The 16,698-nt window shown below is 44.1% G+C and overlaps 1 long non-coding RNA gene across 1 annotated transcript in view; it reads left to right on the plus strand.

Moving 5' to 3' along the window:
* The first annotated feature begins 878 nt into the window (after positions 1 to 878).
* The window catches only part of LOC132394595 (uncharacterized), a 25,930-nt gene continuing 10,110 nt past the window's right edge, over positions 879 to 16,698 (plus strand). The window contains exons 1-2 of the long non-coding RNA XR_009512385.1: positions 879 to 2,607; positions 15,167 to 15,407. This is a non-coding gene — a long non-coding RNA (uncharacterized LOC132394595). The remainder of the gene's footprint in view (positions 2,608 to 15,166; positions 15,408 to 16,698) is intronic.

Consider the following 16,698-nt stretch of genomic DNA (forward strand, 5'->3'; position numbering starts at 1 on the left):
GCATGATCTGAAACAGCAATCTCTTTATATTCAGGGGAATGAACTGATGAAATAATTTGACTATCAATAAAAAAAATCAATCCTGGAATATGTATGATGAAAATGGGAAAAAAACGGGTAATCCCTATCTAGAGGATGTAAATATCAATAATACCACAATTCAATAAAAAAGATTGAATAAACAAAGCTGATTTATTAAGAGACTCAATTAGATTTAGATTGTGAAGACACTCAGATGGTCCTCGTTTAATGTCATTTCGTAATGCATGCTTTAAGAAATAATACAATGTTCCTCCAGTATGATATCACAAAAAAAAAGACAGACCAAGACTAACTTACAACAACCACATAATTATAATATATAGTTACAACAGTGCAAAGCAATGCCTTAATTTGATAAGGGCAGACTATGGACAGGGTAAAAGGTCTCAAAGTCCTCGATAGCCCATCATCTCACGTAGACAGTAGAAGGAAGAAAAACTCTTCCTGCCATGAACCTCCAGTGTCGCAAAGCTTCCCGATGCAGCCTCTGGAAGCATATGACCACAGCCAACTCTGAGTCCGTCCGAAAAACTTCGAGCCTCCGACCAGCCCTACAACACCGAGCACTGAGCACCATCTCTGTCGAATGCTTCAACCCCGGCCCCAGCCTCCAAGCAACAGACAAAGCTGAGGATTTGGGGCCTTCCTCTCTGGAGATTTTTCGACCTCACAGTAGCAGCAGCAGCGAAATAGGCATGACAGAAGTTTCACCAGATGTTCCTCCATGCTTCTCATGTCCGTCTCCATCAAATCAGGATTGTACACGGCATCCTACTTACAGATAACAGATATTCATTCCTGGAGTGGCCGTACACGCTGCCATCGTGCCACCATTTTCTGCCTACAGCAGAAAATTATTTGAGGATGTAACAAAGCACATTGATGAATGTAGAGCAATGGATGTAGTGTACATGGATTTCAGTAAGGCAATTGATCAGCTTCCCCATGCAAGGTTCCACCAGAAAGTAAGGAAACATGGGATACAAGGAGACCTTGCTATGTGAATTGAGAATAGGCTTGCCAACAGAAAGGAAAGGGTGGTTGGATAGTTCATACTTTGCATGGAGGTTGGTGACCAGTGGTGTTCTGCAGGGATCTGTTCTTGGACCCATTCTCTGTGATTTTTATAAATGGTCTAGATGAAGTAGGGGGGGGGGGGTTAGTAAGTTTGCTAATGACACAATGGTCGGGGCTGTTTTGGATAGTCTGAACGGTTGTCAGAGGTTACAGTGGAATATTGATGGGATGCAGACCTGGTCTGGGAAGTGGCAGATGGACTTCAATCCAGATAAGTGTGGAGTGGTTCATTTTGGTAGCTCAAATTTGAAGACAGAATACAATGTAAATGGCAAGACTCTTCTCAGTGTGGAGGATCTGAGAGATCTTTGGGTCTGTGTTGAAAGGACTGTCGAAGCTGCTTTTCAGCTTGACAGTGCTGTTAGGAAGGCATATGGTGTGTTGGCTTTCATGAACCATGGCACTGAGTTCAAGAGCCATGAGATAATGTTAGAGCTATACAAGACCTTGGTCAGCCCCCACTTGGAGTACTGAGTTCAGTTCTGGTTATCTCACTACAGGAAGGATGTGGATACTACAGAGAGCGCAGAGGAGATTTGGAAAGATGTTGCCTGGAATGGAGGGAGTACCTTATGAGTATATTGGAGAATAAAGTTGCATTGTTTGCTGTGTAACCAAAACTATGTAACCAGCTTTGTGTTTGCTATTTGCTATGCATGTATCTAATTTAGTAGGAGAATGTAATCTCTGTATTGTCTCTGTACTATTGAACACATTAGTGTCCCAAGAATGTAGCTAACAGTGAGAAACCAGCCTTATATTTACTATGTATCCAACTTATTAGCCAGAATGAAATCTCTGTATTGTCTCTGTACTATTGAACACATTAGTGTCCTAAGAATGTAGCTAACAGTGAGAAACCAGCCTTATATTTACTATGTATCCAACTTATTAGCCAGAATGTAATCTCTGTATTGTCTCTGTACTATTGAACACATCAGTGCCTTGAGAATGTAGCTAACAGTGAAAGTAAGCAATGTAGAGATAACGGTGGTAGACGGGATCGTGGAGCGGTGTGATGGTATGGGGACCAGTCAAAGCCAGGAAGGGGGACACGTGTTCCAAGGAGTAGACTAGAGCAAGAATGGGCTACTGAGCAGAAATATTGGTGGCGAACGGAGGAGCTAATGTGCTGGTGATAAGCATTGCAAGTGGATAGGGTATGCTAATGTGACTGAGATAGGAGACGGGGTATGCTGATTCGACTAAGATAAGAAATTACCATAAAGAATACTGTGAACTAGGGTTCGGCGGACAATTAGTGACACACTCATTAATTGTCTCAGCTTTTGTTTGCAAATAAAGGCTTAAACTTCTCGAAGAATCTTCTGCGTCTCCTGGTTATTTCAAGAAACCACGACAAAAATTGATGACCGCGGCAAGACCGGGAAGAGACTCACGGAAAGGAAACGGCAGATTGGGGACGCTTCCCGGTCCTCTAGGGACCCCCACAGGGCTAACAGAATTAAAGGTGCACCCAAACAAAAGGTAAGAGCTTTTTGCGACAATTTGGACTAAGAATTCTGTTGGTTTTGGGGAGGTCTCTGGGACTCAGAAGTGTGGAACCACTGCCGAAGGGTCTCACCGGTCCAAAGAATCTGGCAGAATCGGGGGTTAACAGGAGGCTCAGAGGCTCAGGGTTAAGTATGAAGAAGTTAATAAGGAGTCAAGTGAAAAAAAATTCCATATGGTTTTGGTAAGTCCCTGTGGATACCACTTCGTATGAAATGAAGGTCTGAACGGGCAGGGAAGGGTGCATAGAGAAAATCCTCATGGATACTGCCTTAAGAGATAAGGGTCTGAATAGACGAGGTGCATAGAGAAAATCCTCGTGAATACCGCTCTAGGTAGAGGTCTGTATGGGCAGAACGGAATAGGAAACAAGGACAGTCTGATATATAGTTTAAAGCACTGGTAGATAGATGATAGACGAGGCATAGAATTAGAGTAAATAGTATTATCCAGTAAAAGAAATGTGAATCTCTGAAATACCTTAAAAAGAGAGACACCATGACAGGTAAAGGAACGGCAGTAGAGATTCTGAGCAAAAAATTCTCAGTAAATAAATGTGAGATCACAAGAACTTCAGAAAAATGGGAAAAAAGAACCAAGAATCTAGTCACAAAATAGCCAAGAGAAGGAACGTTTGATGTAAACTTTTGCGAAGAAATGGGGGCACTAATCAAAAATTACAAACCAAAAGATAAATCTAAGAAAAGAGAGCAAAAAAGAGAACGAGAAATGCAAGTGCTAAAACTCTTCAGAACGGAGGGAGAGAGGCTGAAGAGAACAGGTAGAATATTGATTACAAGCGAGGAAGACACTAAGGTGCTGGAGAAACAGCCTGTTAGAGACAGAGAGAGGTACAGTGAGAAGCTGGCTTCAGCTCCGTACCCGGATGTGAAAGAAGCAGAATGGCCCCCTCCCTATAATGAGGAAGGAACCCCTAAGCAGTGCCCCCTGCTGACGGGAACAGTAAACATGCAGGGAGAAGTCCAAGTTTGGGATAATGAGGAAGATAAAAGACAATACAAGAAGGAAAAAGTGGTGATATGGAAGGAGATACAGGCAAAAAGGATAAAGGTGGAACAGGCAAAGAGAGAAATGAAAGAAGAGATTGAATGGGTGAAATAATTGAGAGAGGAAAAGGAGTATGAAGAGTACCGGTTATACCGTAAGAATGAACAGACTAGAAAAGAAAGTGGCTCATCAGGGCAGGAAGAGCTGAGGGATTCAAGAGGAAGTGGAAAGAAGGTAGGAGACGAGAGTCTTAGAGAAACACAAGAGAGAAGGGAATCAAGCATGAGTAAGGATCATGAGAAGTCCCTGCCACAGGTGTACAGACACGGACAGGAAGAAAGAGAAGGTGACTCATTGGAGGAGCAAGAGTTAAGTGCTGAGAGAAAGGATGTGAGAATTTGTGGGGGAGGTAGGAGGCAGAAGCCTAGAAGAGCAGAAGGAGGCAGTATGGAAGCAACTTTCAGAAGTAGAGAGAGAGCTAGATAAGTTACTGAGAGGGGTTTGCCAGAGGAGATGTGAAAATTACTCCAGTGGCCGACCAAGTATTGAATCAGGACATAAAGGAAGGACTCCACAGGGAGACCGAAGGAAGAAGAGGACCCCGGAGAAATTTGTGCGGGAGGCAGTAAAGACATACCCTGAGACAGATTGGGAGTTAGGCGAGGAGGAGAGCCGGGTAGGTAAGAATGAGGAGGAAGAATGATGCTGTTGTTAGTTAAAGGATCAGGACAAGTGCAGTACATCCCTTGGGGATCCCAGGACCGAGAAGGGCTGAAAAACACTGCCCAGTCTACGTGAAGGAGCAGGGAAACGGATTAGCGCCTCTGAAGAAGAAACGACGGGACGATTATTGGCTATGGGAGATTTGAAGGCACTATTGATAAGGTTGATGGGAACCTCCAAATTTAACGAACTAATGGAAATGGCTGGCATAATAAACTCGAACGACCCGAGAACTGATGGAGACGGGTTTGACAGAGTGAGGCAGAGGGTATGGCAGGCCCTCAGGAAGCTTTATCCACTCAAAGTGGACCCCAAAGCCTTAAAGGGTGTCGTGGTTACTTGAAATGACCAGGAGACGCAGACAATTCTTCGAGAAGTTTAAACCTTTATTTGCAAACAAAGGCTGAGGCACGCAATGAACTTGTCACCGAAAGCCCACCGAGCTCCGGTGTACAGCATTCTTTATAGTAATTTCTTATCTCAGTTACATTTCGGTTTTATCAGCATACCCAATCAATTTTTAGTTGCATATCATCTATACATTAACTAATCAAACGCTCTTGCCTAGCTCTCGGTGCGCCACAAGTATTTCTTTCCAGTTCACATTGGGGCCCTATTCCTGGCCAAGGTTATTTTTCCAGACAACCTCTCTCACATTAAATTTCCTGCTCGCACTGTCCTGTCCACCACCGTTATCTCTTACTAAACAAAAGATGAGTGTAATACATGGGGTACATTTCAGCTAATAGTGCTGCTAGCTAAATAGGTGTTCTGTAATTGCCACAGTATGCAGCTAAGAGAGTACAAAGTATCTAGTAAAACAATACAGAGCAAAATGTGTCTAGTAAAATAATACATAGTAATATTCAGTACCTAGAAGTGATTACATAGTATAGTAAATAGCTAGTACATAGTGATTATATTTCAGGTATATATAATGATTATGTCAGGTATATTTCTCAATATAATCCCCCCTTTGAGATCCACAGGGTCTCACACAGAAAGAGAACACTCAGAGGCCATGCACCAAAGCCAAAATAAAGCCCAGCATTTTAATTCTAATCCAAAATTTGGGTCAACTACAATTTCCGTACTCGGAGCTCAAAATGATCTCTCTCCAAAGCCAACAAAGTTTCCTGAAAGGAAAATCCTGCCTGACTAACCTACTGCAATTCTTTGAGGAAATTCCAAGCACGATGGACAAAGGAGATGCAGTAGATGTGGTGTACTTGGATTTTCAGAAGGCCTTTGATAAGGTGCAGCAAGATAAGATAAGATAAGATAAGATCCCATGGAATTACATGGGAGTTACTAGAGTGGGTGGAGCATTGGCTGGTTGGCAGGAAACAGAGAGAGGGAATAAAGGGATCCTATTTTGTCTGGCTGCCAGTTACCAGTGGAGTTCCACAGGGGGCAGTGTTGGGACCGTTGCTTTTTACAATGTATGTCAATGATTTGGACTATGGGATTAATGAATTTTTGGCTAAGTTTGTTTATGATCCAAAGATAGGTGGAGGAGTGGGTAGTGTTGAGGAAACAGAGAGCCTGCAGAGACTTAGATAATTTAGGGGAATGGGTAAAGAAGTGGCAAATGAAATATAATGTTGGAAAGTGTACAGTCATGCACTTTAGTGGAAGAAATAAATGGGTGACTATTATTTAGATGGGGAGAGAACTCAAAATGCAGAGATGCAAAGGGACTTGGGAGTCCTTCTGCAGGATACCCTAAAGGTTAGCCTCCAGGTTGAGTCAGTGGTAAAGAAGGCAAATGCAATGTTGGCATTCATTTCTAGATGGATAGAATATAACAGCCAGGGTGTGATATTGAGTCTCTATAAGGCACTTGTGGAACTACATTTGGCTATTGTGTGCAGCTGTGAGCTCCTTACTTTAGAAAGGATATACTGACATTGGAGAGGGTTCAGAGAAGATTCATGTGAATGATTCCAGGAATGAGAGGGTTACTGTATGAGGAACATCTGGCAGCTCTTGGGCTGTATTCCCTGGAGTTCAGGAGAATGAGGGGAGATCTCATAGAAACATTCCAAATATTAAAATGTCTGAACAGATTAGATATGGCAAAGTTATTTCCCATGGTAGGGGAGTCTAGCACAACCTCAGGATTGAAGGACGTCCATTTAGAACAGAGATGCGGAGAAATTTCTTTAGTCAGAGAGTGGTAAATCTGTGGAATTTGTTCCCACGAGTGGCTGTGGAGGCCAAGTCATTGGGTGCATTTAAGGCAGAGTTAGATAGGTTCTTGATTAGCTAGGGCATCAAAGGGTGGAGTGGGGATTGGATCAGCCCATGATTGAATGGGAGAACAGACCCGATGGGCTGAATGGCCTGCTTCTACTCCTATATGGGAATATATGGGGTGCCTGGGGTAAGTTGGATTTGTGGGTCTAGGGCATACCTATGGCTCCATAAGCAACGGGTTGGGTGCTGCTATTTGAGAAAATTGTCTACCTCTGTTGCAAATATCGTCCCACCACTCAATGTTTCTCATGCAGACCACCTGAACTAGACAGGGTCTTCAGATTTCTGTGGGGAATAAGACATTATCAGGATTATTCCCCTGGTGAAGTGCAGTAAACAATGTCCATACAATAGACAATATAAGTTCAGAACGGGCAGTTGACCAATGAGACTATAAGGGATTTGTCACTCTGAACCAAGAAATGCAAAATCTTTGATTGGTGACCTTGTGGAACAGAATGGCTCTAGACTACGTATTAGCCTGGGAAGGAGGGGTCTGTGCGTTAGTGGGGAAAGAATGTTGCACATATGTACCCGATGCTTCAGAAAATATGACCCATGTGTTAGAACATATGACCCAGCTATGAGATGAAATACATAGACTGAACTCTCAAGCCCCTTCAGAAGGCTGGGATTTCTTTAGCTAATGTTAGGTCAGTGTTAGGCGAAGGAATATTTTCTGGGTTGCAGCCCCTCTTTTACGGCCTCATTGCCCTGGTCAGCTTAGCGGTGGTAGTTCATTGTGTCATACAACTATGCATTCCCTGGGTCTGCGCCTGCACAAAGTCAAAGTCAGGGGAGACGGTAGCATTACTCTATGCACAATCTCACCACGGAAGAGGATAGTTACAATGAAGAGGAATATTTAAGAATGCACCCTTACCCAGTGGGTTATGGGCCCCCTTTTCAGAACGAAGGGAATACGAATCTTTAAGTGTTGATAAGAAAGATCAACAAAGAGGGATTTGTGGTGGAAATGGTTAAAACTAGTGTATGATGGGATACTTAGCCATTCTGGAGCAGTTGGACTTAAGACTGCTGATGCATGTCAAGAATAACCTTGGATGATAATCACAACATCAGGAAATCAAATAGACAGGATATGAAGCCCATGGAACCAGGAAGGAGGATGCATCTGGGAATAAATTCTGAGTCCTGATAACTAAAAATAAAGAGGATTGTTAGACTCGCGCTGAGAGACAATTGACATAAATTTTCAACAATTGATCATCTACTATCTGTGGGATACTGAACAAAATCATGTGAAAGTTGTTTGTCTTGCTGAATAAATATGAGCACCGTATAACCCAAAAAATCAGAGCTCTGTTGGTGGTGTAGACTGCTGCAGACACTCCATAATATCATGTTAGTAAGTTCTTAAAATGAAACTTGAAGTCACTCTGGAGTTCTTACTTAGTATCTTCATGACAGGCACTTTATCTGAATGCCTTTAGTATTCAAAGTAAGGTCAGTGAAATTATGGCATAAATCAGTACAAAGGGGTATGATGTAGTGGCCGTTACAGGAATGTGGTTGCAGGGTGGAGAGGGTGGGAAGTAAATATGCAAGGCTATCAGGTAATACAAATGGATAAGCAGGAAGGAAAGGGAGGTGGGGTAGCGCTCTTAATTAAGGATGAGATCAAGGCAATAGTGAGAGATGATACAAGCCCACATGTGCCGAACATGTACTTGCATTAGAAATTACCTCGGGTTAGCCATAGCCCTCTAACTTTCTAAGTTCCATGTACCTATCCAGGAGCTTCTTAAAAGCCCTGTTGTATCCACACCCACCACAGTCACCAGCAGTCCATTCCAGGAACTCATCTCTCTGCGTAAGAAAAAACTTACCCCTGACATCCCCTCACCTTAAAACTGTGCCCTCTCGTGTTAGTCATTTCATCCCTGGGAAAAAGCCTCTGCCTAATGACACAGTCAATGCCTATCATCACCTTATACACCTCTATCAGGTCACATCTCATCCTACATCACTCCAAGGAGAGAAGGCCAAATTCCCTCAACCTATTTTCATAAGGCATGCTCCCAAATCCAGGTAACATCCTTTTAAATCTCCTTTGCATCCTTTCTATATTTCCACATCCTTCCTGTAGTCAGATGACCTAGAATTGATCACAGTACTCCAAGTGAGGTCTGACTAGGGTCCAGTATAGCTGTAACATTATCTCTCAGCTCTTGAAGTCATTTCCACAGTTAATGAAGGCCAAAACACCGTATGCCTTCTTAACCACATAGTTAACTTGTGAGGCAGCTTTGAGTGTCCTATGGATTCGGACCCCAAGATCCCTCTGATCCTCCACACTGCCAAAAGTCTTACCATTAATACTATATTCTGCCATCATATTTGACCTACCCAAATGAACCACCTCTGGGTTGAACTCCATCTGCCACTTCTCAGCCCAGTTTTGCATCCTATCGATATCCCACTGTAACCTCTGACAACCCTCCACACTATCTACAACACCCCCAACCTTTGGGTCATCAGCAAATTTACTAACCCATCTCTCCACTTCCTCATCCAGGGAGATTACTTTCATTTATAAAAATCTCGAAGAGAAGGGGTCCCTGACAGATCCCTGAGGCACACCACTGGTCACCAACCTCCATGCAGAATATGACCCATCTACAACCACACTTGTGTGCAAGCTAAGTTCTGGATCCAGAAAGCAATGTCCCCTTGGATCCCATGCTTCTTTACTTTCTCAGTAAGCCTTGCGTGGGGTACCTTATCAAATGCCTTGCTGAAATCCATATACACTACATCTACTGCTCTTCCTTCATCAATGTCACATCCTCAAAAAATTCAATCAGGCTCGTAAGGCACCAACTGCCCTTGACAAAGCCATGCTGACTGCTGCTAATCATATTATACCTCACTAAATGTTCATAAATCCTGCCTCTCAGGATCTTCTCCATCAATTTACCAACCACTGAAGTAAGATTCACTGGTCTATAATTTCCTGGGCTATCTCTACTCCCTTTCTTGAATAAAGGAACAATATCCACAACCCTCCAATCCTCTGAAACCTCTTCCATCCCCATTGATGATGCAAAGATCATCTCCAGAGGCTTAGCAATCCCCTCCCTCTCTTCCCACAGTAGCCTGGGTACATTTCATCTGGTCCCAACAACTTATCAAACTTGATGCTTTCCAAAAGCTCCAGCACATCCTCTTTCTTAATATCTACATGCTCAAGCTTTTCAGTCTGCTGCAAGTCATCACTACAATCACTAAGATCCTTTTCCATAGTGAATACTGAAGTAAAGTATTCATTAAGTACCTCTGCTATTTCCTCCGGTTCCATACACACTTTCCCACTGTCACACTTGATAGGTCCTATTCTTTCATGTCTTATCCTTTTGCTCTTCACATACTTGCAGAATGCATTGGGGTTTTTCTTAATTCTGCCCACCAAGGCCTTTTCATGGCATCTTCTGGCTCTCCTTTCCTTCTTAAGCTCCTTCCTAATAGACTTATAATCTTCTGGATCTCTAACATTACCTAGCTCTCTAAATCGTTTATAAGCTTTTCTTTTCTTCTTGACTAGATTTATTACAGCCTTTGTACACCATGGTTCCTGTACCCAACCAAAACTTCCCTGTCTCATTGGAACATACTTATACAGAACTCTACACAAATATCCCCTGAATATTTGCCGCATTTTTTCCATACTTTTCCCTGAGAACATGTTTCCAATTTCCTGCCTGATAGCCTCATAATTCCCTTTACTCCAATTAAACGCTTTTCTACTTTGTCTGTTCCTATCCGTCTCCAATGTTATTGTAAAGGAGATAGAATTATGATCACTATCTCCAAAATGCTCTCCCACTGAGACCTGACACCTGACCAGGTTCATTTCCCAATACCAAATCAAGTACAGCCTCTCCTCTTGTAGGCTTATCTACATATCGTGTCAAGAAACCTTCCTGAACACACATTACAAACTCCACCCCACCTAAACCCCTCACTCTGGGGAGATGCCAATCGATATTTGGGAAATTAAAATCTCCCATCATGACAACTCTGATATTATTACACCTTTCGAGGATCAGTTTCCCTATTTGATCCTCAATATCCCTGTTACTATTAGGCGGCCTATAAAAACACCCAGTAAAGTTATTGACCACTTCCTTTTCCTAACCTCCACCCACAGAGACTCCATGCACAATCCCTCCATGGCATCCATCCTTTCTGCAGCTGTGACACTATCGCTGATCAACAGTGCCACGCCCCCACCTCTTTTGCCTCCCTCCCTGTCCTTTCTGAAACATCTAAAACCCGGCACGTGAAATAACCAGTCCCGTCCCTGAGCCATCCAAGTCTCTGTAATGGCCACCACGTCATATCTGCAAGTACTGATCCACACTCTAAGCTCATCCACTTTGTTCACAACACTCCTTGTGTTAAAATAGACAGATCTCAAACCATCGGTCTGAGCACATATGTTCTCTATCACCTGCCTATCCTCCCTCTCGCACTGTCTACAAGCTTTCTCTATTTTTGAGCCAACCTCCTCTTCCCCGGTCTCTTCAGTTTTGTTCCCACCCCCCAACAATACTAGCTTAAACTCTCCCTAGTAACCTTAGCAAACTTCCCCGCCAGGATATTGGTCCCCCTGGGATTCAAGTGTAACCCATCCTTTTTGTACAGGTCACACCGGCCCCAAAAGAGGTCCCTATGATCCAGAAATCTGAATCCCTGCCCCCTGCTCCAATCCCCCAGCCACGCATTTATCCTCCACCTCATCCTATTGCTATTCTCACTGTCGTGTGGCACAGGCAGTAATACCAAGATTACTACCCTTGTGGACCTGCTTCTCAACTTCCTTCCTAACTCCCTGTAGTCTTTTTTCAGGACCTCTTCCCTTTTCCTGCCTATGTCATTGGTACCAAAATGTATCATGACCTCTCCCTCCCACCGCAGGATATCTTGGATGCGATCGGAAACATCCCGGACCCTGCACCTGGGAGGCAAACTACCATCCGAGTTTCTTTCCTGTGTTACGGATTCAGCAACAATAAATATATGAGTGGCAGGGGTTTTTATAACAAATAAAACATTTATTAAACACTGAAAAACAAACCCCAAAAGTAAACAAACCACTCACGTAACCGGAAGTCAGCTGTTGTGCGGCAGCTTAAACAGTTCTTAAAGCAATGAAGCTTAAACAGTTTTTAAAGCGATGTTGCAAACACAGTTCTTCAAAGTAGTATTGCAAAAGTTCAAAATGCTTACAGTCCATTTAAGGGAGAGACTTTTTAAGACGATTTAAATTCTCTTTCACATCATTTTGCTGCGGTTCCCAGTCGAACTATACTTTTCCCACAAAGAACTTACGAAGATGGAAAATGAAACGGCTTAAAGGCACTGACCTTTCCTTTACAAAACTGTACCCAATCCTTTTGGCTATTTCACAGGGATTAACATGAGCACAGACAACAAATTCCTTCCGAATGAGGATCAAACAAGATCGAACTTGTTTCACCGTCGAAATCGACTTTCCTCGATCTTTTAACTCCCGAACTCCGATCTTCACTCTCCACTGACTTTCAACTAGCAGTATAATAAAGAAACTGCTGGCAATGACCTTTTAAACTTTAGGCATTAAATAAAACTCCATCTTTCAACTAAACTGCGTCATAACATTAAATCACGCAGTGGCATGAAGTCAACATGGCAAATCCAGCCACAAACTGCCCCTCCTCACAGGGAGGGGTCCTCCTTTTATACCCTGTAAAAAAAAAACCTGTCACATGACCTCTACTGGCAGGAAAATGATGTCACTTCACCATCACAAGACCATTACCTCAAGTCCAGTATAGCTTCAGCACCTGTCACGTGACAAGTACACCACTGTCACGTGTCACGGGTATGTAACACCTGTGTCCACAGAATCACCCATCTGACCCCCTAACTATTGAGTCCCCTATTACTACTGCCTTCCTCCTCCTTTCCCTACCCTTCTGAGCCAGAGGCACGGCCACTGTTGCTTCCCCCAGGTAGGCCATCTCCCGCAACAGTACTAAAATAGGAGTACTTATTGTCAGGGGGTACAGCCACAGGGGTACTCTCTAGTACCTGACTCTTCCCCTTCCCTCTCCTGACTGTTACCCACTTGTCTGTCTCCCCAGTTTGACCACCTGCCTGTAACTCCTCTCTATCACCTCCTCACTCTCCCTGACTAGGCGAAGGTCATTAAGTGCATCTCCAATTCCCTAACTCGGTCCCTCAGGAGCTGCAGCTCGACACACCTGGCGCAGATATGGCCATCCCGAAGGCCGGGAGACTCCAGGAACCCCCACATCTGACACCGAGCACAGAAAACTGGCCTCACACACGTACTACCTACCTCGCCTCATCCCGTTACCACCTAAGCCTGTTGAGCCCAAACCCTGTCACTCTGCTGCCTCTCACTCCACTGCCCGCCGGATACGGCGGTCTTCTTTTTAAACCTTTCATGCTCTACTGGCTGATGTCACATGCCTGCGCAGTCTCGCCTCTCTTTAAACCAAGTAGTAAAAAACTCCCTTCGCTCCAAAAAATCAGCAGTTCATTCACAGTCTTCTTGGTCCAGATTAAAAACCGTTGAAGATTCCTTGCCTTTTTAAACCTTTCGCGCTCTACTGGCAGACGTTACATGCCTGTGCAGTCTCATCTCTCTTTAACACGACTAGTAAAAAAACTCCCTTTGCTTTGAAAAATCAGCAATTCACTCGCAGCTTTCTTGCTCCAAATTCTTCTATATCTCTATCATTACCTAGTTTTTTGAACTGTTCGCAACCCCTTCTTTTTTTCTTGATGAATTTTAAAACAGCCTTTGTACACCACGGTTCCAGTACCCTACCATCCTTTCCCTGTCTCATTGGAACGTACCTATGCAGAATTCCACACAAATATCCTCTGAACATTTGCCACATTTCATCTGTACTTTTCCCTGAGAACATCTGTTTCCAATTTATGCTTTCTAGATCCGGCCTGATAGCCTCAAATTTCCCCTTATTCCAATTAAACATTTCCCTAACTTGTCTGTTCCTACCCCTCGCCACTGCTATGGTAAAGGAGATAGAATTGTGATCATTATCTCCAAAATGCTCTCCCACTGAGAGACCTGACACCTGACCAGGTTCATTTCCCAATATCAGATCAAGTACAGCCTCTCCACTTTTAGGCTTGTCTACATATTGTGTCAAGAAACCTTCCTGCACACACTTAACAAACTCCACCCCATCTAAACCCTTCGCTCTAGGGAGATGCCGATCGATATTTGGGAAATTAAAATCTCCCATCACGACAACTCTGATATTATTACACCTTTCGAGGATCAGTTTCCCTATCTGCTCCTCAATGTCCCTGTTACTATTAGGCGGCCTATAAAAACACCCAGTAAAGTTATTGACCACTTCCTTTTCCTAACCTCCACCCACAGAGACTCCATGCACAATCCCTCCATAGCATCCATCCTTTCTGCCGCTGTGACACTATCTCTGATCAACAGTGCCACGCCCCCACCTCTTTTGCCTCCCTCCCTGTCCTTTCTAAAACATCTAAAACCCAGCACTTGAAGTAACCATTCCTGTCCCTGAGCCATCCAAGTCTCTGTAAAGGCCACAACATCATATCTCCAAGTACTGATCCATGCTCTAAGCTCATCCACTTTGTTCATAATACCCCTTGCATTAAAATAGACACATTTCAAACCATCGGTCTGAGCACATACGTTCTCTATCACCTGCCTATCCTCCTTTTTGCACTGTCTCCAAGCTTTCTCTATTTGTGAGACAACCTCCTTTTACTCCTTCACTTCAGTTCGGTTTCCATCCTCCAGTAATTCTAGTTTAAACTCTCCTCAAGAGCCTTAGCAAAACTCCCCACCAGGATATTGGTCCCCCTGGGATTCAAGTGCAAGCCGTCCTTTTTGTACAGGTCACACCTGCCTCAAAAGAGGTCCCAATGATCCAGAAATCTGAATCCCTGTCCCCTGCTCCAATCCCTCAGCCACACATTTATCCTCCACCTCATCCTATTCCTATACTCACCGTCACGTTGCACAGGCAGTAATCCCGAGATTACTATCTTTGAGGTCCTGCTTCTCAACTTTCTTCCTACCTCCTTATAATCTGTTTTCAGGACCTCCTCCCTTTTCCTACCTACATTGTTGGTACCAATATGTATTCCAACCTTTGGCTGTTGTCCTTCCCACGTCAAGGTATTGCGGACACAATCAGAAACATCCTGGACCCTGGCACCTGGGCGGCAACCACCATTCGCATTCCTTTCCTGCGTCCACAGAATCGCCTCTCTGCCCTCTTAACTATAGAGTCACCTATCACTACTGCCTTCCTCCTCCTTTCCCTACCCTTCTGTGCCAGAGGCATGGCTACTGTTGCTTCCCCCATGTAGGCCATCTCTCCCAACAGTACTCAAACAGGAGTACTTATTGTTAAGGGGACAGCAACTGGGGTACTGTCTAGCACCTGCTTCTTGCCCTTCCCTCTCCTGACTGTGACCCAATTATCTGTTTCCCCAGGCTCCGGAGTGACTACCTGCCTACGTCTCCTCTGTATCAGCTCCTCACTCTGACTGACCAGATGAAGGTCATCGAGCTGCATCTCCATTTCCTCAACATGGTCTCTAAGGAGCTGCAGTTCGACACACCCGGTGCAAATGTGGCTGTTCAGGAGGCTGGGAATCTCCTGGATCTCCTACAACTGACACCGAGCACAGAAATCTGGCCTCACACACATACTTTCTGTCTGTATTCTACACAGGTAACCTACCTCGCCTCGACCCGTTATCGTCAAAGCCCCATTGAGCCAAAGCCTTCCTAGTCTGTCTCCTTCTTCTCTGATGTTGAATCTGTCTTCTTTTTAAACTCTTCTCGCTGTTTTCACTGGCTGACATCCATGCGTTTGTGCAGTCGTGCCCCGTTCAAACCGCTGAAGAAATAACCAGTTGCTGCAGATGTGGGCACCAAAAACCACAATGGGGTCCACCAGCTCCCACATCATGTAGCTACAACACATCTCCTGATCCTGCATTATCCCTACTTTATTTAATTAGCTGTAATTTAGTGACTTTTATTCAACCACAACAACAGTCTTACCTGATACTGACCTGTCCCTCCCTGTCGGAGCCTCGTGAGCCAAAACCTCAAGTTCCCATTCCTACACTGGTCCACTCACACAATGGGCGTTCTGCTTTGACCCTGCTTTACTCTCATTTGCTCCTGCTAATATATCCTGAATCAATTGGTCCACCACTAATGTGCTGAGCCCTGCAAATGCTCTTTTTTAAAACTCTTCTCCCCGACCTGTCCAAAGCTTCCTCTCAATCTGTGAATCAATTGTTCCTCCGCTAATAGAACATAGAATAGTACAGCACATTACGGGCCCTTTGGCTCACAATGTTGTGTTGACCCTCAAACACTGCCTCATATATAACCTCCACACCTTACATTCCTCCATATACTTGTCTAGTAGTCTCTTAAACTTCACTAGTGTGTCTGCATCCACCACTGACTCAAGCAGTGCATTCCACGCACCAACCACTCTCCGAGTGAAAAACCCTCCTCTAATATCCCCCTTGAACTTCCATCCCCTTACCTTAAAGCCATGTCCTCTTGTACTGTGCAGTGGTGCCCTGGGGAAGAGGTGCCGGCTGTCCACTCTGTCTATTCCTCTTAATATCATGTCCATCTCTATCATGTCTCCTCTCATCCTCCTTCTCTCCAAAGAGTAAAGCCCTAGCTCCCTTAATCTCTAATCATAATCCATACTCTCTAAACCAGGCAGCATCCTGGTAAATCTCCTCTGTACCCTTTCCAATGCTTCCACATCCTTCCTATACTGATGCGACCAGAAATGGACACAGTACTCCAAGTGTGGCCTAACTAGAGTTTTTTAGAGCTGCATCATTACATCACGTCTCTTAAACTCTATACCTCGACTTATGAAAGCTAACACCCCATAAGCTTTCTTAACTACCCTATCTACCTGTGAGGCAACTTTCAGGGATCTGTGGACATGTACCCCCAGATCCCTCTGCTCCTCCACACTACCA

Source organism: Hypanus sabinus, chromosome 5 (assembly GCF_030144855.1).
Source record: "Hypanus sabinus isolate sHypSab1 chromosome 5, sHypSab1.hap1, whole genome shotgun sequence".
NCBI classification, from domain to species: domain Eukaryota; kingdom Metazoa; phylum Chordata; class Chondrichthyes; order Myliobatiformes; family Dasyatidae; genus Hypanus; species Hypanus sabinus.